The sequence below is a fragment of the Mastomys coucha genome, unplaced genomic scaffold (genome assembly GCF_008632895.1).
Source record: "Mastomys coucha isolate ucsf_1 unplaced genomic scaffold, UCSF_Mcou_1 pScaffold23, whole genome shotgun sequence".
Lineage (NCBI taxonomy): Eukaryota > Metazoa > Chordata > Mammalia > Rodentia > Muridae > Mastomys > Mastomys coucha.
In genome coordinates this window covers 39,502,910-39,525,164 of record NW_022196906.1, presented here as the reverse complement: position 1 = coordinate 39,525,164, position 22,255 = coordinate 39,502,910, and the positions used below count along the sequence as shown (strand labels likewise).

General features: G+C 49.5%; 1 protein-coding gene and 1 long non-coding RNA gene across 3 annotated transcripts in view; both read right to left on the bottom strand.

The window, feature by feature from the left end:
• Dscaml1 (DS cell adhesion molecule like 1) overlaps positions 1-22,255 on the bottom strand; it is a 322,519-nt gene that overhangs the window by 190,623 nt on the left and 109,641 nt on the right. The window lies entirely within an intron of this gene.
• LOC116073775 lies at positions 1,153-14,394 on the bottom strand. Its single transcript, XR_004111898.1, has 2 exons — positions 14,327-14,394; positions 1,153-1,503 (listed from the first exon to the last, which is right to left on the bottom strand). It is a non-coding gene; the product is annotated as an uncharacterized LOC116073775 (long non-coding RNA).

Below are 22,255 nucleotides of genomic sequence, written 5' to 3'. Positions count from 1 at the left end.
TGAGGATAGGACAATTCGGTCTACCTTCTTACATGTTCTTTACCCTCAGTCTATGACTAGTCTTGACCTCCAGATTCCTCAATTCATAATGAGTGGTAGAGAGGTTCTTGTCTGACCACCATCCTTCCTAGCTCTCCCAGGAAGTACTCCTCTCAGCCCCCAAGAACTGCCTCGTTCCTAGAACGAGTGGCTGCCATCTAAGGTGAGCTCTGTCTAGAGGCTAATTGATGGATGTCACTTTTCTTTGGTCCATCACACATGGACTTTCACTGACACAGCATCCTTCCATCGATGGACACTCCCACATGGATGTAACACAAGCCCAGATGTGGACTCTGGGATCACTAAGCACTAGTTTCTTTAACAAAAGAAAATGGGGGATCAAAGAGGTGACGTTGGCTGATCAAGGTCACACAGTTAAAGCAGTCAGGACCAGCTGTCTGATCTGCTCAGCAACCAGATCCACATCCTCCCCGAGACATTGCCAGTGTTCAAGCACAGGTCTGACTGAAGTTGTAGGATGGGGTAGCTGCCCATGGCAGTGGATGAGGCCACTGGGATCGACTCTGCAGGAAGATGGGGACCCCGTATGCCTCAGCTCTGGGGACTCTCTGGCTTGGCTGCTGTGTGTGTTCTCCACACTGTCTTGTAACTTCACCCAGGACCCTTCCTTATGTTTCCATCATCCCCTCCTGCTTTTCCTTCCCTCCCGCCTCCCTGGCACAGGCTGCAGGAAGCCATCCAACCACTGAAGTACCATCCCCTGCTTTGGAGTTCTGGTCCCTTCCCTGGTCTGAGCTCAGAATCTAAGGCAGGCAAGGCTGAGGGCACCAACATTCTGTCCTTGCCAAGTCTTCTATTTAGGGAAAGTGCCAGCCTCAGATGTGAAGTTAAAAGTGTCTCTGAGGAGCCAGACATGAGCTCGAAGCCTAGTTTTGCCATAGTTTCCAGGTCTCTGGGTTTCTACATCCATCCTTCAGTTTCATCATCTGACAACTAACTGGCTTGATTCTGCAATTTTGAAGTTCCCTCATTTTTTCTTGTTCTCCAGATGAGCTCCCGTGGTCATCCAGACAAGCCAAGTCTTAGCATGGCTCTCATCCTCTGTAGCAGGAAATGCTGGAGTGTGGACTAATAGACTCATGGGAACTCCAGAGAATCCAAAAAGGATTTTAATTAAAATGTAAATGTTGTAAACATCGGAGCTCTCTCCATTCTGGGAACCAAGGTCCAGCTGCGGAAAGGGCCAGGGCATCCTCAGCAGCAGTATCACCAGGTGATCCGTGTACACTGCCATTACAGGACTAAATCACAGGGCCTCCTCCATGCAGAGCATCCAGGCAGTGGGGGATGGGTGATCTCTAGCTCATCTGTGTCCAAAGGCAGGGATGTCTCCTGAGTCTGAGAATGACTCGTGCCCCTGCACATCATCCTGCCTCGTTATGTACATTTGATGCCTCACATCCCGTCAACAGTGGTTCTTCTGAGTTAGTCACTGTGCTCCTATCAGTGGGAAGATAATGCAGGAGAGGTCACTTATTTTGTTTCTGATCTTTCCTAGACATACAGTCTTGGGCACCAGTTTGATGCTTTCATTAGAGCTTGTTACAAAGAGCTGGGTGTAGCAGGTGTATAATAATAACACTTGGGATGCAGTCAGGATGGTGAGTGTGGGGTGAGCATGAGCGACACAGAGTTCTAGACCAGTCTTAGAGAAGTAGTAAGACTCTATATCACTTCCCCCTTCCTGCCAGGAAGAAACTATGACAAAGATGCCTGGACACACTGTTCCAGGGTTGAGATGTGTTACCCTGGCCTGGACCCAGAATCCAAAGGCTGCATTCAAGTTTCTCAGGGTCAGCGATCCCAGGACTCAAATGTGGCAGATGATCCTTCTAAAATGTCAGAATGGAAACCCAAGGCCTAAGAGCCAGCGAGAGGTACCATGGAGGACCTGGCCGACATCAGAGCAGCTGAGGCGGCAGCCATGGGTGATGAAGGCCTTCCCAGAGGCTCCTGCCCCAAGGGAAGAGGAAGCTGAGCACATAACAGGTGTGCGGAGCAGAGACTACAGGGGAACATTCTGCCTGGGTTTTACTCTCATTCTGCTCACTGCAACTTTTGGTGATTGTCTAATTAGGGCTCATTACAAACATCAAGTTACATTTGCAAGGTCGTAACTGCAGGGGAAGGGTACAATTATTATAATGAAGCCTCCCTGGCCTCAGAATGTCTCCCCTGCAATCAGTCTCAAATGCCACTGCTTAAACCCTCTTCCTTACCTGCCACCTGGTCCTCCAAGACCTCTTCTCCTGTATCCCTTCCTATGGTCAGTAAGATACAACCAGGTCACTAGATCTTGTGCATTGTCACCTCTGTGGGTTGTCTCCACCTAAGGGCCTTTGGGTCATTCTTTTCCCCATCTTGATAGAGAAAGGATCTGCAGGTGTCAGACAGTGACACAGTCGTGTAGACTTGGCCTATGTGGAAGAGTGCAAGGACATAAAGCAGAGAGCTGGTACCTCCTAGCATGGACTGGATCACCTATAGGCTGAAGCCCCTCCAAGGCCAAATACTAGTCATGGAGACCTCAGCAGTAAGCAGTAGTTGGATGTGGTCTGAACATAACCTCCTTCTCGCTCCATTTGGAAGAACTTTAGCAACCACATCTGTCCTGGGGACCCAGAATTTCTTCTCTTTAGATGTCTGTGCAGGCACACAAAGGCCAGGCAGTCTTCAAGAAAGGGAAAGAAAGGCCCTACCTAAGTCCTCTCTTTGTGCTTGCCCTCTTGATTGGGTAAGAAGGAGCAATATAGAAACGGACCTAAGACAGACACAGCCGCCTAGCCACTCTATTCCCTAGACGGGATCATGGAAAAACAAGTAAATCTCATCCAGCTCACCTTTAAAACAAAAACAAAAACAAAAACAAAAAAACAATAACAAAAAAGGAGGAATTGTGCCCTTCCCCCAGCCTTGAGCAGGCTAAACAGACCCTAATTGTTTGCCACAGTTGTCTTCCACAGACCTAGCCATTACTAGACCTAGGGTGGAGTCTTCTGAAGTAGGTGGAGGTCTTCCACCTTGCTGACCTGCAAATTCCTATAGGAGCAGGCTGCCTGCTGAGCTTGCTTTGCAACATAATCCAGCTGCAACAAAGGATGGGCTGTGGGCTTTCCCTATAAAAACGCAGAGCTGACTATTAAACTTTGAGCCTTGATCAGAAACCTTTGTCTTGGCTTCATCCTTCTCTCACCAGCCCCTCCTTTTTCATTTTCAGCCTCCCTTTCAGGTATCCAGTTCTCGGTGGCTGCTGGACAGCTACACCTCTTCTGTTGGCCATCTAAGTCCAGGAATAAAGTGTCTTTTTTTTTTTTTTTTAAGGAGGGTGTCATTGACCACAGAGTCCGGAAAAGGGGAAACTGGAACAGGTACAAGAAGCAGCCAGAAGTCTGTCTCTCCCTTTCATGGAAGCTTTCAGTCAGAGAAAGAGGCTTCTAAGGAATATGCCAGATGGCTTCAAAATCTGAAGGGCTGCCTTACGGAGGGAACTGACATGGTTCGTGTGTTCTGAAGCAGAATCGGGACTTATAGCTAGCCAACCGTGGATGTGGCTCCCTCTCAATGTGCTGAGGTGGGATGAGGCTCTTTCGTCAGATGGAGCATCCTCTCTGAGGCACCTTAAGATGGTGCCTGTGTCTCCAGGCAGTAACCCCACTGAAGGATCACCCTATGCACAGTGGACACTCAGTCAATACTTCTGAGTCAGGAGATTGGTCAACTACACTACGGAGAGGTATCGGCTGTCATGTAAGGAGGTCACTACTATACTACACAGAGGTGTTGGCTCTTGGCAGGGGGCGAACGGCCTTCTCCAGCAAGGCAAGCTCCTTTTAAACCAAAGATACCAACAGCAGCTCCTAACTAGAGTCGTCAAAACTCAGATGCGTAGCCCGGCAGTGGTGGTACACACCTTTAATCCCAGCACTTGGGAGGCAGAGGCAGGCGGATTTCTGAGTTCGAGGCCATCCTGGTCTACAGAGTGAGTTCCAAGACAGCCAGGGCTACACAGAGAAACCCTGTCTCAAAAAACCAAAAAAAAAAAAAAAAGACTCATGCATTAGAGCAAGGCAGTGATGCAGGCCTGTAACTCCAGCTCCGGGGAGGCTGAGATGACTCCAAAGCAAGATGTATCTACAAAAACCCAGTGAGCTGGCTTGGGGTATATCTCAATGGTAGAGTACTTGTCAAACATGCAGGAGACCTTGAATCCAATTCCCAGTGCTGGGGTTGAGAGAAAATCAAAGTCATGTAAATCATAGTTATAGAAAATGGATTATTTAAAATGCAAGTGCTTGTCATCGTCCCCCCCATCCCCACCAAAGTTTGCAGGCTTACCATAGGGACAGATAATCTGAGTTTTAAAAAATAAGCTTCTCAGATCATTCCCAGACAAGGGGTTGCCAGATGACATGTCAATAACTGTCCACCTAGAAAGCCATGGGGGAAGGGGGCTTGTGGTTCCTGCCCTTGCTTGGCACATGCACTGGAGTATCTGAATGAGGACAAACACCAGAATACTCAGGCCTGGAGGATCAGGAAAACTGGGCATCTCTCATCCAAAGACCAGCACACAGATCCATGCCATCTGACGTTCCCCTGACACCCTGGAGGGTAGCAGACCAGGAGGCCCTCACAGTCTGCTTATCCCACCTTGACGGTTACCTCTCCATCATCAGCTCTGCCTGGCTCCACCTGGGTTCAGTCTTGGTTTTTCTATTCACCATGTACTGGGCTCTGCGTCTGATCCCCTGCCTTTGGTTTCCCAGCCTAGCTTTCAAGATCCCCCATCTTGGACCTATCCCCAGTCACCTGTTCTCTTGGAATGCTTTCTACTTGCTAGGGTGTAAAAGTTTTAGTCCTAAAATCTGTCCCAACTCCCCTTCCCAAAGCATCTCCTGTTCAAGGGGCTTTCCGTTCCTCTCCTGGCCCTGCTATCACTGACCAGGGGAGCTGGAACCTTCTCTTAGGAGGTTCTCTCTCATACAGTGTCCGTATCACCACCAAGTGTGCGGCCAGGCCAGCTTCCCCTCCCCCTGCCCTTTTCCCTGCAGGATTGATTTGTTTAGTTTCAACAGTTTAATCTTCTGTTTCCCTTGGAGTGGAGCTGTTTCCTCTGATCCCTGGTGGGAGGCGTTCTGTCTTGGACTGAATCAAGAGGGGCTGGGGTGGGAGACAAGGGGAGGGAAAAAAAGAGAAAAGAAAGAAGGAAGGAAAACATACCTCCTGGCAAAACCCAGAGCAGCGCTTACACAACATCCTTCCCAGTATATTATTTATAGTGCGACTGAAACATTGATTCCCTCCCCTGCTCTTCTACAGAGCACTGGTGTTGCCACTGAGGTGGAACAAGTTACAGCGAGGCAGGCTGCCCGGCTACCTCAGCTCAGTACTAGCTTCAAACATTTGATACACAACAGTGCATCTCGGAAAGTGCCCTGGCTCCAGGCAACAGGAGGAGGGCTGGCAGGGCCTAGGAGGAGAGTGAGGAGTTCTGGGATGCCAGAGGAAGGACAGTGACAGGATTGGGGTCTGGAGACGAATGGCGAATGGCGGGGTTCTCTAGCTGGGCAACCAGAGGCTCACATTTAGTCAGGCTTGTAGAGAAGCAGGGGCTGGGAGCAAACCCACAGCTATGACACACTAGGATGGACCGGCTGGTGACAGTCATTCTGAGAAGACATTTTTATTTATTCATCGATTTATATAAATAAGTACATGTATGAATCATGGTGGATGAAAATGGTAAGACTGGATAAGTATAGACTTGCTTTCCAGTGTCCTTTTGACATCTCCCCACCATGTGACCTAGGCCAAGCCACAAAAGGCTCTGGTAGGCTCAGTTTCCCCGTTGCAAAAAAATAGAGTTAACATTGCTGTATCTTGCTTGGCAGCTATGGAGTGTTGAGGCCATGGGCAAGAACCATCCATTATTTTGTGAAATTCACCCTCATTTAAAAAGTGAAACTGGATCTGAGACTGTGCTCAGTATTAGATAGATATTAAGTGGGGTGCAGACAGTTGTTGGCAGAGCTTTTTGGGTCTCACAGAAAGTTCTCTTAATGGTCTCATTTACAGCCTAATAAAGATGTATAGTACTGAGGGATCTGATGTATTCCAAGGCCTTAACCGTTCTTAAAGAGCAGGCCTGAAGACCACACTCGGGGACCTCACAACCCCATCTATCCAGGTCAAAGAAGCAGTCCCAAGAGTCTGTCTCTCTCTGTGGCACCTTCTGAGTACCCCCAGTCAGCAGCCACTGCAGCCCGTCTGCTGACTCCCAGACCTAGCCCCATTAGCTTCCTTTCCTAATGCCTCCCCTCATGTGCACTCTCTGACGGCTGCCAGGCTGTCTTGGCCATGTTCCTGTTTCCTTTGTGAAGTCTTGTTTGAGATCTCCCTCTCTGAGCCTGCAGGCTCCCCAAGAGTAGACCATGAGTTGTAGATGGCCATTCTCAGCTCCATGTGTGTCAGTCCTCTCTAACTGAAATGGAAATCCCTTGAAGCCAAGGATAGTCTTTGGCTTTCTTCTCTGGTGTCTCAAAGGAGACCATCAGGGAATTGCTCTTTTTCTGGGCATTGATGGTTGAGTCAAATAACATTCCGAAGGTCTGGTTTCTCCTTTGTGAAGTGAGGGCACTTCAACAGCATGAGGATGGTGGTAAAGCCACATCTTGCATTTCCTACATGTCTGAAGTAAGCGACTCACTATCTCAAGTAGCAGCCTGTAGTCCGCTAGAGATTCATTAGCTCTTAGGTGGGCAGGAATGATCCAGGTTTAGGAGACTGAAACTTTTATGATTTGCTTAAAAAAAAATGGGCACTGAGATGGGTCAGTGCAAATAAAAGGCTCAGAAATGTGAGCTCCATCAACCTCCTGGTGAGTCAGCCTTGCAGATCTACCCTACTATCATTGCCTCTTTCCATTTAAACTGAGGTAAATGCTGAGCACAGAGAGAGTAGGACCTCTGTCACACTGCTCAAGTGCATCAAACCGGGGTTCAGGCAGCTCCCTGTGGTACCCGAGTCCACCATCCATCTGTTTCCCTGCTGCTCAGGAATGTGGGATGCTAAACAATGAAACCATGAATACAACTCTAAGTCATTGCATATGTACAGGTTAGCAGGCTGTTACAGAAGGAAAGAAGCCAGACCTGTGCCAGGCCAGCCTACGCACACCACAGGTGAAGAGCCAAGCTCTGAGAAACTGAGAACTTTTGTAAAAAGTTTATATAATTGCAACAAATGCCAGGATAGAGCCAGTAGCTATGGATGGGCTGGGGCTCCCTTTACTGCCTCTTGGGAAGACCATGGAAGGAGTTGTAGTCAGAGGTCAGTGTCTGGTACTCCTTCATCATTGCCGTTAGAACCTTGGACGCTAGGTCTGTAGACATGTCCTAAGTGACTTCTTTCTTGCCCTAACCCCAACTTTAAGTTCCAATGATGGGTTATTTTTGCTGTTTCTTCAGGAAGTAATGTTGAAACTCTTTCTGTTTCTAGAAGCCCAGCTGGCCTTCTTGGCCTTTGTCCTGGGAACAGCACTGGAATGCAGGGAGGGCATAACCTCAGAGAGACCAAGATCAAGCCCAGCTCCTGCCTCCTCTTGACCCTGTGAACTCTGGCCAGCCAGTTTCTGAGCCTCAGTTTCCTCATTTGCAGAGCGGGAGTGCTAGGTGTGACAAGGGTGTTCTTTCCCAGCAAAGGCAGTATTGGTAGAGGCCCATCTACTGTCCGCTCAGCTCCTAGCCCTCTAGGACCAGGGTGGCCAAGTTCTCACACCCTGATGCTTAAGTACCGGCTCAGACAAATGAAGAGTGGTACCTCACTCCTCCCTGCATATGCTCGATGTTCTTCCTGTTTGCATAAGAGGCTTTTTCTCATTCAGTCTCCTCCTGTGCCCTGACTCAGACTCTAGCAGGCAGGATTGCCTGAAACAATCAGAAGATGGTGGATTGAAGCTTGGCAGCAGCCTTTCTCCAAAAGGGAGTTCTGCTCATCCCTACCTCTTCTCCAGTGCTCCTTCTGATCCCACAAGACAACCTGCCTCCAGACACATGCACAGAGCCTCTGTCCCTATGATGGTAAAAGATCTAGTGCCAGGTCTATTGTCCACGGAGATTCTGGTGCTGGAGCAAACCTACCAGGACAACATCACAGCCAACTACGTATGCATTTACCATGCATAGGCAACATCATCTTACAGCTACCTTGGGGCATGGATTTTTATCATCTCTGTCTTCTTTCTTTTGCATCTCAGTTATTCACATCTTTATTCCTTTGAGGGGCTGGAGAGAGATGGCTCAGTTTAGATAAAGTATTTGCTCCACAAATCATGAGGACCTGAGTTCAAATCCCATCACCTACATAAAAATTCAGGCTTGGTTATAAGGGCCTGTAATCCTAGTGCTGGGAAGACAGAGGCAAGGGGATCCCTAGAGCTTGCTAGACAGCTAGTTTTGACGCATGAGTGAGCTCTAAGGTCAACAAATGATAGAAAAAGACCATCGACATCGACTTCTGACTTCCATATGCACATACATATCCACATGTGGATCCATATATATGCATCACACACACACACACACACACACACACACACACACACACACACACACACACACCTTCAAAATGCCTGCTACATGCCAGGAAAGGAACAGAGCCAAGGGTAAGATGGTTCTGGTCCCCATCCTCATGGGAGCTTATGCTGCAGATGCTGCCTGCCCTTAGTCATGATGTCATGCCTCCCAAGGCTCTGTAAACTGCTTCCCAGAGTACAGCCCCCTTGGAATCACTTTATTCTGAAGCAGCCCCTTCCATGCCAGCAGCTGTGTCGCTCTGGAGCCTGGTGAGCTCCCCGCAAAACCTGGCATGTGCATGAAGATGCGTAGGTAACCTTGTCAACACTGGTTGCTTTTTGCCTCATTATGCTATAGCTCAGTGGGTACCTGGGAGGCTGGCCAGATTTCTTCCTAATTGTAGGACAGCAGCAGGTGAGCCGGGAAGGCACCTGTGCCAGTTCCTAGGTAGCACTGGGTTCTAGGCACCGAGTCCTGTTCTCACCACCCTCCTCCTGATCCTTTGGCACTTGCACAGGGTGATGAGGTCTCACTGCAACCTCTTCTGCCACTCGGTGCCATCTCTTGCTGGCTGTTTCTGCTGCTTCAAATTCTCAAAGCCTGGAGAATGGAGGGGAGAGGATCCATGTAGCTCAAACAACAGCCGATATGCCTAAAACCCCAGGGCTGGAGTTAATAAAAAGAAATGAAGCCATTCAGCCTAGCACTGAAATTATAGTCTTGGTTTCTCTGTAGTGAAGGAAGGCGGGTCCTGTGGCACAGCAGGCGGCCTGGAGTTGGGTCTGGTGGGGAGGAAGCAGGTCCCCAACTGCAGACTGGTGAGCCATGAACAAGCTGTGCTCTCCTTCTCCCCCTGTAGAACCCCTCCTCTGGAGACCCCTTTCCTCCTAATGTATTTGTTTGTTTATTCCTATTGATTTGCAAAGGCCTAAGTGCCCTGGGGCCTGTCACAGCAGGTGGACCAGATGCAAATTCAACAATTACAGTCAGTCCCAGAGTAAAAATTTCCCATAAAAGGAGAAAACCGAAAGGCTTCCTGTTGTGGAACACAGGCCTTAAAACCTGGTCTTCCCTGAGTAGGGGCGGGGCTTCCGTGGTCAGGGAGCCTAGCAGGGGCAGGCACCAAGGAGGGCAGATGGTTCTCACCCTGGCTCTGGGGAACAAAGTTTTGCTGGCAGTGGCATCTGATGGGGAGAGGCCTTTGAAGTTCCCATCAGCCTTGTGAGTGAGTAGGAGGGGATGAACCACCTGCTGGGTCATTCATTCATCCAATAGCCATCTAATCCCATTCTAGAGCTCCTGTACTGCCCAGACTCTGGGAAATAGCACAGGGGAGAAGACAGACCCATTCCTAGTGCTCACAGGCTGGTAGCCTCCTCAGGGAGAGGATTAAAATCAAGCCTGACAGAAGCAAGGATGACAGGAAAGAAGTGAGAAGGACAAGATTGGCTCAGGGTTAGCCAGGAAAGGAACCATGGTCTGAAGAATCAGAGAGAGCTATAGGATGAGAGGGTAGATAGGACTTTCTAGGTTCAAGGAACACATGTAGAGACTCTGGGACAGGGGAGGAGCCCAGGTAAAAGACTAGTTTGTTTGAGAAACTAGCAGAAACTGGTGTAGTGATAGTTCCATGAGCAAGTGGACTGTGGCATGTGTAAGTTCTTCCACCATGTGGATTCTGAGCATTAAACTCAGATTGCCAGGCCTGGTAGCCGGGGCCTTTACCCACTGAGCCATATCAGGAGCCTTCTGCTTTAGCTTTTTGAGATAGGTCCACAATGGACCTGGATCTGAGCAGTGAGCCCCAGGGATTTTCCTGTGTCTCTGCCTCCCCAGCTTTTACAGAGTTCTGACTCAGGTACCCCATGCGTGTGCAGCAAGTACTTCATTGACTAAACCATCTCCCTACCCCTTTCCGCATGCTTTTAAATTATGTAGATGGACCTCAGTTCTCCTTTATCCTTCAGATTCAATCTCGCTCATTCATGGGTGTGTTCACTCCATGACAGATTCAGTAACTGCTGTGTGCAGGGCAGAAGGGCAGGAGGGCAGTGGGGCTGCCTGTAGACTGGCCAAGCATCATGGCCTGGAGTGTGGACTCCCAGGGTAAGTTTTGAAACAAGGAGTGAGACATACTTGGATTTGACCTGCAGAGGGAGGTATGGCTACCCTATTGAGGAGACAGAAAGAATCCACAAGGCTGTGGGCAGAGGCCACTGGTGGCCATCCAATAAGAGGTACACCTGTCTGCACTGCAGGACACAAGGAAAAGTGTGTCTCTTCCGCTTGGGTAGCATGTAGCTCCTACCTTTCTTGCCCCAGAGAATGTCTAACACAGACATTCCAAAACCATAGGTCTTCCAAGTTCCATCACCCTTTAGGGCTCACAAAAGGGCACTGAGAAGGAGGAGTCTTCTGGTGTGATCCTGTAGATGTCACTAGTGAAATGAGCTTGCTTTCCTGACCTGCTGACATGACAGAAGGCAGGGACACAGGGAAGAATTGTGGCCCACAATCCTTTCTCCGTGTTTATCTGTGTGGACACAATCTGGCAATGGGGTGCAGTGATTCCCTATGGCCTGTGCCCAGCACAGGGGATCCCCTTAATGTCAACACTTCAAAGTACCAATCTAGTCCACATTTTCCTCAGGGGCCCAGCCTGGACAACCTGGGCCTAAAGTAGCATTTGATGTGCAAATATCCCATCTTTTTAAGTGAGACTGTTTGTGGAAAAGAAAGTTAAAATCATAGGTAAGGGATCTGAGCCCTTAAAGACTGTGGAGCCACAACCTTTGTTTTTTGGGGGGTGGCCACTGGAGCAAGAAGTAAAGTGACTTCTCTAGTACTCTTGGTTGGGTGGCTGGGTGTGATGGCAAAAGCCTCTAATTCTACCACTCAGGAAGTAGAGCCAGGGAGATGAAAAGTTCAAAGCTAGTCTCTGCTACATTGAGAGTTTAAAGTCATCCTGGGCTACATGTGGCTGTCTCAAAATTAAATTAATTAATTAATAAGTGCTTGGACCCATTGCACTGGCTTTCAGTGGCTGAGTCTGTCTGAGGGCTTACTGGCTGAACTCAGAGCACATATAAAATGTTGGACATATAAATATGCAGATAAAAAGCCATTTACCAAGACCCAAATGCCTTTTAACAGAGGCTGTGCACCCAGCATGATAAGCCAATTACCATAGGATTGTGTTCCCAAGTACAGCCAAACTGTCTCAGAGGCACGTCAGCAGAGGATCAATAAGTAGTTAATCAATGGATTGATTGATCGTTTACTGCCCGTAATTAAATTTTAGAGAAAGTACAAATTTTATTATATCTACAGTCAGTCTAAAGGGATGTTCAGATTGTAGAGTCAGAACAGAAGCCCAGTGGCCACAGAATGGAGGGTAGGGTAGGAGGTGTCTCATTTCATAGCATCACAGAGTTTCAACAGCCTTATCCAGTCCAATCCACCCCAATTTTGTAGACGAAGAGTCCAGGCTTCCATGAGGATGGCCTCATCCAACAGAGTAGTGGATTGGTGTTTGAAGAAAGGATGACAGCTCCTCTGTGGCCTCCTGGCTCAACCCTCTTTCCAGAGGGGCACATGTCCTGTAGGCAGGGTTCTTTCTCCTTCTCCTTCTCCTTCTCCTTCTCCTTCTCCTCCTCCTCCTCCTCCTCCTCCTCCTCCTCCTTCTCCTCCTCTTCGTCTTCCTCCTCTTCCTCCTCCTCCTTCTTCTTCTTCTTCTTTTTTTTTTTTTTTTTTTTTTGGTTTTTCGAGACAGGGTTTCTCTGTGTTGCCCTGACTGTCCTGGAACTCACTCTGTAGACCAGGCTGGCCTCGAACTCAGAAATCTGCCTGCCTCTGCCTCCCAAGTGCTGGGATTAAAGGCGTGTGCCACCACTGCCCGGCAGGGTGCCACTTCTTGACACCCACACATGGCTTTTGCATTAACAAAGGTTCACAGAGGCACGCGTAGCTTTCAACACCAGAGTTTGGATGGTTGGCAAAATGAGAAGGAAGAATGTGCAAAAAGCAGATGTAGTCACTGGGAGAGCTCAGCAAGAGTGAGCGTTTCCTGCAACAGTTCTCAGAGAGGCAGCAGAAAGGAGTTCAGAATAAGCCCGTAGCATCCTAGGTGATCCTGGGTGAAAGACTCACACAGTCATGTTTGGCTATTCATCAATGGCCTCTGTCTTCCACACTGCTGCTGTTTCACGGCCTCTGAGTCCACCCTTCCAGGCTCTGTCTGGGAGACTTAAACTGTGCTGTCACTCTGGACCTAGTATGTCACAAACTGCAACAACTGCCTGGACAGAATGAGTAACCCCATCTTTATGCCAGCTAAGGGGACAGATGCTTTGGGTTCAACTCTGTAAGGAAGTAGGAGGTGAAAGAGGAGCCGCAGGAGGGAGCCTCTGCTCCTTAGAGTCAAGTAAACAGTCCTCTTGGAAGCCCCAGACATCTTGCTGGTGTCTACCCTGGCTAGAACATTCCTGCTCTCCAGCACTGACCCAGTTCCCCAGGACAAGCGGTTTCTGTGTTTGTGGCTCTCTGCAGACAAGTTGTAAACCCAGTCCCTTCCTCTAGCCAGTGTGCTTGGGCTTGTGTGTGAGGCCCCTGCCCCTTGCCACCAGCCGAGATGAGATCAAAACAGGCAAACAGGTTTTGTATTGCTTACTTAAGCCAAGAGGAATTAGGGAGGCGAACTGTCTAGGAGCAGAATCGATACATTCCAAAGCCAGACAGCAATGATTTCTGAAGGATCCCCCGCTTCCCTAAGATCTGTGCCAGTGTCTCTGTTTACAATAAACCCCTTCCTGAGCCAGCTTCTGGGTGGACTTCCCCTGGAAGAGGTGTCAGCCCCACAAAGGAGGGAACCCTGCCTTTCTTACATCTTGCTAGACAGAGTGAGATGCTTAACTTTCCCCCTCCTTTAGTGCCAGGGGCTCAGGGGCTGATGTTCAGCATCCCAGTCCCCTCATCGCCCCCTCCTCCCTGCACACTCTGGTCCAGGTCCATCCTCATCCTCTCTTTCTTCCCCTACCACATGCCCTGAGCCTGAGGAAGTAAATCCGGAAGATTAAGGATTACTTGATGATTCTGGGCAGTCATTGGTAGCATCCAAGCCTTCCTCGCCCCCTCTAATTGGATCCATGGCCTGGAAGTCTGGTTTAATCAGCCTGTGATCGCTATGGGGGAGGGGCAAAGCTGGAGAGGGATAAGCTCCCCCAATCCTGGGGTGCGTGGGGGTGTGTGACTTGCTCTGTTTGCTGGCCCCAGCTGTGTGTGTGCACAATAAGCCTTTATTAACTATTAAACTCCAACCCGGACAGCTGCCTGGGGAGAGAACACTGATTCCTTCCCCAGCCGTGTCTGCTGCCCTGGAACTCAGCCTTTACACTTATTTATCTCTGCCTGTATTTAACACGTGTGGTTAAAGCTGGCCCAGGAAGAAGGTGCCCAGGAACAGACTCGATTAGAAGCCCAGTGTTCTATCTTCTTCCCTGGCACTCACTCACTTATGCCATTGGGTTCCCTGGCCGCCCATAACACACAAATATTGCAAGCTTTACCCAGAAGGCTGTCCACTAGAGGAAGAAAGAACAGCATCATGTATGAAACAGCTATGTTATCTGGCACCCATGAGGACCTCTGTGTTCTCTGGCCACTTCCACTCCCCACCTATGATCTAGACTCACCAGGCAAAGGAGGTCATAGGGAGCCAAGCCCATCTCCAGCCCGAGGACTCCAGAGTGAAACCTTCACCCTCAGAACCAGGGAGTTTGGAGTTTTTCTGAGGGTGTCTGAGGCACGCCTCATTCTATGACAAGGAAGGAGATTCTACAGAGACATTTCTGATGGACTGGATGGAATTGCCGTGATTCTCTCAGAGGATGGGTCCAAATGGCATAGTGGCAGGGTCCCCTGTTCCTTATGCTGTGTCACATATTCCAGGGGCCAAACCCGCTCTGGGAATAATGACTGAGTCAGTACCCTGTATGCTACCATGATGCAGATCCACAGCCCTAAGCCCTGCCCAAGGATCCCTGACAAGCACCTCTTGTTGCTATGGTGTTGGAGACCATTGAGTAGTACAGGAGAAAGAGAACTCTCCGAACATCTCCTCTGCCTGGGCTCTGAGTTCTGCTTTGTGACTTCAGGCGAGTCAGTCAGCCTGCCTGAGCTCGTGCTTTCACATCTATAAAAGGGACAAATCTGCCCTGGCCATCGGTCTGCTGGGCAAAGGAAGGGCCACACACGCATAGATTTTTAGGATGCAAAGTATTTCATCAGGCAGACAGTGGAGTGGCTAAGGGAACAGATGTCGGAGCCAGCTGCTAGGGCTCAATCGATGCTGTGTGACCTTGGGAAAGTTATTGTCTAGTCTGTTTCTCTTTATGGAAGCAGCCCCACCCCAAGGTTTGTAGTGAGGGTGTTAGGACAATGCACATGAAGGACTTTGGGTCTATAAGTCACACATGCCAACAAGTGTCTCTTTACTATGCTGTGCTCAAAGCACATGCAAGGGGTCTTCAGGTTCAGGCCTGCTCCTGGGTTAGAGGAAGAAGCCTACCTGGGTTTCTACTCTGCAGATGGGCAATCTATAAAGCTGATGTCTTTCTGTCTGTCTGTCTGTCTCTCTCGCTCTCTCGCTCTTGCTCTCTCACCCTCTCCCTCTCCCTCTCCCCCTCCCCCTCCCCCTTCTCCTCCTCCTCCTCCTCCTCCTCTTCCTCTTCTTCCTCTTCCTCTGTGTGTGTGTTTGTATGTCTCTCTTGAGACAGTTTTAACGGTGACCTTGAAATCCTGATCATCCTGCCTCTACCTCTCTAGTGCTGGGATCAGAGGCTTGCACCACCTGGCCCAGTTTATGCAGTGCTGGGGACTGAATCCAGCTAGGCAAGCTCTGTGCCAAAGGAGCAAAATCCTAGCCTGAGGCTTATCTTCTAGGGGTTCATCTTCCAACTCACCATGGAGGCCAAGGCATGGCCTTGGGCATGGCTCCTGTTTGGTGTGCAGGTCAACTACCAGAATCTGCCCTCATCTCTCATCTAAGTCACTCCAGAGTCTATAGACAGTTAGATGCTCACTTCATCCCAACCTTATCAACATGTCCCTCTAGTGAAATTCTAACAGCATCAAATGATTTCTCCTACCAACTGTGATTCTCTCTCCAAATCCACTGACCCTGCCATGCAGATGTGCTGCTATGAGCTGAGGGCTGGTGAGTCTAGGTGGGTACTAGAGGTAGAAAATGAGAGAGGGGGGAAGGGATGGGGCTTTACAAGCTTACCAGATTCACTTGTGAAAAGTTTCACAATCTACAGATTCTGTATTTCTCTCTATTCTTCACACAAGGCCAACAAAGATCTTGCTGCTTGACTGTGGTTAGGGGAGGTCATTACAGGGTCAGTACCTATCACCTGAGGGCTACTAGAGTGAGTTTTTGAGGTCCCTGTGTCTCTCCTTCCCTTCCTATATCTGCCTATTACCAGAGCCAGCTCCAAGTGGCATCTCACAACCTGTGACCTCCTCCCAAAGTACCCAAAGTTGTCCATTTCCACAGCTACACAGAGGCAGATGTACCTCAGGCCAGCTCTTGTTCTTGTTGTGACCACTTGGGAGTGGCCAGCTGCCTTCCAGTCAGCCTTGGTCACAGGTGTCTGGGAAGACCTGGAACAGTCCATCTACACTGCCCAGGGATGCTCAGCTGACATTTTTCTCAATAAGCAGCAGGAGGTGGAGCTTCATTTCACAGAACTGAAGATGGAACTGGGCTCAGCTTCCCATGGAGACAGCACATAGCATTACAGGCCTCCAGCAGGGTAGGGCGGAGCCTAGAGGGTAGCAGAGACTCATGAGTAGTCTGTGAGAGCAGCCCAGGCTGCTGCTGGTGCCCACAGGGCTGTCCTGTTAGGGGTGGTAGCCTGCGGCCTCAAAGTCCTGACTCTCAGATTTTCCTGCTAACATCCTATCCTTCTGAGTATTCTAACTTTTCTTCTTCCTTTATTTCCCTAACTTGGTGATAGGATGTTTATAGGGTCATTTTGAATTTCTCCAAACTCTGAGACTCAACAGCAGTTAAGGGTTTCTGAGTTCTGAAAGGGGGCAGTCAGGAGAGAAAGGCAGCGGCATGAGAACCAAGGACCATCGCATGTCTAGCTAGATAAAGAGGCAGAAGAAGGGCCTTTGCAGAATGTGAGCCATTCTTGTGTGTCCCTGCATGTATTTGAAGAATAAAGCCCATATACAGTCCACCATGATCCAAGGAGGCCCAAGGATGAGGCAAGGGTGTAAGGGTGTGCAGAGGGTCAAGGCATGGTTCCAGGATGGAAGAGCAGTGACAGATGACGACCTTGGCCTGGATTGCCAAAGCTGTAGAGAAAGTTGGGGGAAGGAGATGCTATGGAGGCAACAGGGGGATGACAATGGCCCACTTTTGCAGAACACTTCCTACAGACAGGCCAGCCTGTTTTAAGAGCCTTATGTATGCCAGTTAATTTACATGTCACACTAACCAATCACTGAGTGAGCTACAGTTTGTGGAGAAGGTAGCTGAGCAGAGAAGGGGGCAATTTGCCAGAGGTCACTGTGGTAATGAGCCCTGGGGTTGGAAGGAGAGTTAGCAGCCTTTCCCCAAGCATGTTATGCTGCCCATGGCGCTCTACTGCCTCTGCAGTGAGCTAGTCTGTCTCAAAGGATGCCGACTTTGGTGCCCAAAAGAGGAGCTGTATTGTGTACTAAACAAGCACTTCAAGAGACTACCAAAAAGGCCACTGGCCATAATAGTGAAGGTCAGAGGGTCCAGAGAAAGTCACAGGGAGAGAGAGATGGGAGGGGGTGGAAGGCTTGCAGTGGGTGCAATCTACAGTGTCAACAGTTAATTGGATGACCCTTCAGTTCTTTCTTTCACAACCTGCCATCCTGGTTTGGAATAGGCTGGGTTTGATAAAGCCAGGACTATGCAAAATGGCTATCTCTTCTTTTCTCCTTGTAATGAGCCATCTAGGTGTGCTCCAGATCTGGAGTGGCAGGAGCAAGGAAGCTTGTCCTAGTCCATGCTTTTGACTGACGTTTGGGTTGGGGTGAGTGAATAGACACAGGGCACCTACTATGTGCAGGAAGTATTTGGAGCCTACAGAGTATAGTAGGGAATAGAGTGGACAAAGCATCCACCTTGGCATGCACAGTAAGCAAGCAAATGACTCTGAGCTTAGGCTTGTAGAGGGAGGGGTACATGCTGAGCAGAGAAGATGGGGGCATGATCATTGCAACAACTCAGGGAAAGGTTTTCTAAAGAGTCTTGAGGGGAGCCGTGCAGATATCAGAGGGAAAACATCCCGGGGAAGCAGGAACAGCTGCTCTGAAGGACCGAAGCTGACACAAGTGGCATGTTCGGGGATAATGGAATGTTCTAGTCCACTGAATCTGGATGGGAGAAGTACTAGGAGACAAAGCCACAGAGAGTTGGGCCAGGCCATGCCTGACAGGAAAAGACCGGCTTTCATTCAGATGGAGGTGGGGGCTGGGAATGTTTGAACTGACAAGGTAGATTTTCATACTAAAACCGTAGGCGTAGAAATGCTTAAGGGGCTTTGTCAGAAGTGTGGCTGGGGGCACGGCAAGCAGGTAGAAGGGGAGGAGGAGGAGAAACTAACCTGTTTCTGGGGCACACTTTCCTGGGAATTCAGTAGTAACAGTGACCTTCCAGTAGGGCACAGCTGAACTCCTCACTGCATTGTGCCCTGTGCAGCAGGAGTTACCTCTCGAAGATTCCATAGCACTAGGGGACAAGAAAGGTCCCCTTCTGTTTACTAACAGGATGATCTTGAGGCTGAGGGATTGCCCTCTCGTGTCCAGAGGTAGGGCTCAAGCCTTTTTGGGCACATGTAAGAACATGTACGTGGGGGCTCCCTCGCCCTCCTTTACCAAGGCAACATTGCATAGACTGACTACCTACAAAGCAGACTTTCCATGGTCTCTCTGCCTGGCCAGTGGAGTCCCACTTTCTCATTCCACAGTGGGCTGCCAAGCTACCAGGGCTGGTGAGCCTCCCAGGCCTGGCTTCTTGATGCCCCTTGTCTTCCAGGGACAGATTGAACAGGCCACCTTGGGAGGGTTTGTCAGGTCAAACAGCCTAATACCCCTTATTGGGATGGTCCTCTGGAGTCACCTCCCCTGCAAGGAGCCCAGCTTCCATTGTCACAGCTGCAGTGAAAATCTAGGGCAGATGGAACAGAGCCTGAGGGGCACAAAGCCCCACACGTGGCAAGTTGCTTAAAGGGAGAGAAGGGGACTGTTCTCAGATGACCCCTCAGGGACAGTCTCCGTTCTTCTTACTCTCTTATTTGCCCTTCATCCTCCATTTTCTGTTCCTGGAGACTGACTCCAGAGTTCTCAGCCTCTCATACCCCTAGCCTACTTTTAACATTTTATTTTGAGACGGGACCTTACTAAACTACCTAGGCTGATCTTGAACTCATTCTATAGCTCAGGCAGAACTTAAATGGTGATCCTCCTGCCTCAGGCTCCTGAGTAGCTGCGTTTACAGGCTTGAGCCACTAAGATTACTTTCTTCCATCCTTCTGATCCTGCGTCTCACCCTGTGTTTTATAGACCAAGAGATCCACAGCTTTCTGAATTAACAGGAACAAACCCCGTGGGTGCACACCCATATTTTCCTCTCCCTCACATATCCACCAAGCTTGTCAGCTCTTTAGCCCTTCCCCAGACCCACTAATGACTGGACCTAGGAGAATCCAACATGCATATAGAATGGTTCTAAGGGCCACATCAGCATCCTTGGAAGCTTTAAGTATATTTAGCCTCCAAAGAGTCCAAGAAATCAGATTTCACACTCCAGCAAGAGCCAGGGGTGGTGCTATTCACAGAGACACTTGGGAAGTACTGCTCTGGGGCCATAGGCTGCCCCACCCCTTAAAGGTGCCCCCATTTCACCACGGGGCACTGAAATCCTGCCCAACCTGGGGAAGCCCGCTTGCCTTTCTTTTTCCAGGAAACGACAAGATGGGTCCCTCTGGATATGCTTCAGGATTTCAAGTTTGAACAAAACATCTCTTGACATGCCAGGCCTTTACTGAATTTTCATTTTTAATTTGCAGAGTCGTGCTAGCTACTCAGAGACCGCCTTCTCCTCCGTTGCCACCCACCCTCCCCCCTTTCCTAGTTCCAGCATCTTGCCTGCTCCTCACTTAAAAAAACCCCACAGAAAACCCATGTGAAGACATCATTAGCAGGGACCGTTTAATTAATTTAATAAATTAATCTTGGACTTTTTCATTCTTGCCTCCTCTGGAGTCCCTTCCGAGACACTGGGCAGGATCACAAACACCCACATAAAATCCTCCAGCCACCAGAAGCCTCTTCTATTAATATTACCGCAGATGAATATCATTATTTAAGCTTCTAACTGGCTACCCTGCTGCCAGCCTGCCTCCCCCCACGCCCCGCCCCCAGCCCAGTGTGAAATCTCTAAAGCTAACATTTGACCTTGCCATTCCTGTTTTGTCCTCCAGTGGCCTCTACTACCTTCATAAATGTGGGGCCCTCTTCCCCTTCAGGTGCTGTTAGGAAAGGGGGAGTGGCTGGTTATCACAGAAGTGGGGCGCCTGGGTTCTAGAGCTCTTTAACATCCGTCATGGAGAGGGCAGACCAGCAGAACAAAGGAACTTCCCACTCAAATGCTAGCAGTATCCTGCTGAGAGAAGTATGGGATACTCTTCTTGGGCTGGCACACGAGGCCATCTGCCAGACACTTTTCAGACGCCCCCGCCCCTCCCCCACACCTGGCACCTTCCCTGTTCCCACCTGCTGCAGCCATGAATCTGAACTTAAGGATTTCCTGATTGCGGCGGCCACTTGCTCTGATCCCAGGTCCCTCCAAGTCCCCATGTGGTCTGTTTTTTTTCCTTACCCCTGCTTTTTCAACGTAGGAAGAGGAATGAGAGAGAAGTCTCAAGGCCCATGCAGGGTGGAGGTGATATGGTACTCTGGCAAATGGATCAGAATTCCAGGTGAAGCTAGTCTCTCAAGAGAAACAGATGAAAGGCACTTCTACATTTCACAGAGGAGAGGAGCATCTCCTGGGGGACCTGCTAGGTGATAGCCCTATAGGATGCCCTTCAACCTTGACCCCCTTCCAGCCATATGGCACAGCTGAGGGACAGGACAGCTGGTCGATTCCTACCCCTAAGACAATAAGCACAATGCATTCCTTCCCCAGCCAGCTCTGTGACTCTTGGAACCCCAAATCACTATGTAGTATAGAGTCTTATGAGAACGTGGCAATGACCCTGAGCCCAAGAGTGATAGGAACAGATGCACAAGTCTCTCAAGGAAAGCTAAGAAGGTTAGATACTGACTGGAGAAGACAGGAGGAAAACCAACTGGTCTTAGCTGGTCTTGTCCTCATTCTACTGAAGAGGAAACAGACCCCAAGAGCCAGGACAACTTGTCTGGGGCTACTGGATTATTAAACAGCTTGAACAGAAATCAGACAACATTTCCTACTCTCCACCTTACCACAGTGTACCCTGTTCCTCCTCTGAGGACTCAGCTTCCTGGCCAGCTCGCCTATCCATGCATACCATACATTCACTCACTTCCATGGTCCTATCATTGGTCAGGACTGATGAGGACAGACAAAAACAGCTAATAGAAAATCCCCGAGGAGTCAAAAGTCTAGCACTGCTTCCCTTGGCCAGACAAGTTTCTATGGTTAGTTCGGATCTTACCCCATTCTGATGGGAATTGGAGGCAGTCTATGAATACACCTGCAGTAACATGTGATAGGAAGAGAGGAGAGGAAGGGAGGGAATGTCCATAACTGAGCCATAAGGGCATCAGTAAAGTGGCCTGAGCATAGCTGCTCCCGGACACCAAGGACACAGGACTTCCAAGTGGAAAAGAGCAAGAGGCTTCCAGGGTGTCAGGCACTCGGCTGGCTCCTGTAGAGTGTGGAGCCTAGCCATCCAGGGCAGAGTAGATCAGCAGTCACATGCCCATCAACTCTGCAAGTTAGCGGGAGCTCAGAGAGACCACACGGCCAACAGCCAGAAGAGACTTTCCAGTCTACTTTAACACAGGGCTTAAGGATGTTTCTCTCTAGATGCAAACTTCCTCGGTTTGTGTCCTGGAGCTGCCACTGAGTCTGTGAGGCTTTGGCAGGTCACTCAACATTGCTTTCGTGTGAGCAAAACAGTAGGTATCTGCAGACTTGATGCTGCTCAATGTTGGCTGATTTTATTCTGTTTCCATTCACCCCCAAACAAGGTCCCTAATGCTTGCTCTGAAGGGGAGTGGGCACTCATGTCCACCAACAGGCACAGACAGAAGCAGGTAATACGTGGACCAATGGTTCCTTTTTCTCTCTTTGGGGATGAATAGCGAGGAGTCGATGCTCAGGATGTTAATCCCTATTAAAGGAATCCCAAATGTCAAACCCTTTCTCTTCACCTGCATATGCGCTTAATGCTCTTCCTAAAGGGCTTGAGTCTCCCTGGTTCCCCACGCTTGTTCGCTGATCAAAGGCCAGCAGTGGGGTCTGCCACGGACACCTGCGTGATGGCGGTATTTGAGGCGAAAACTTCAAGGAAAGTCAGCCTCCTGCC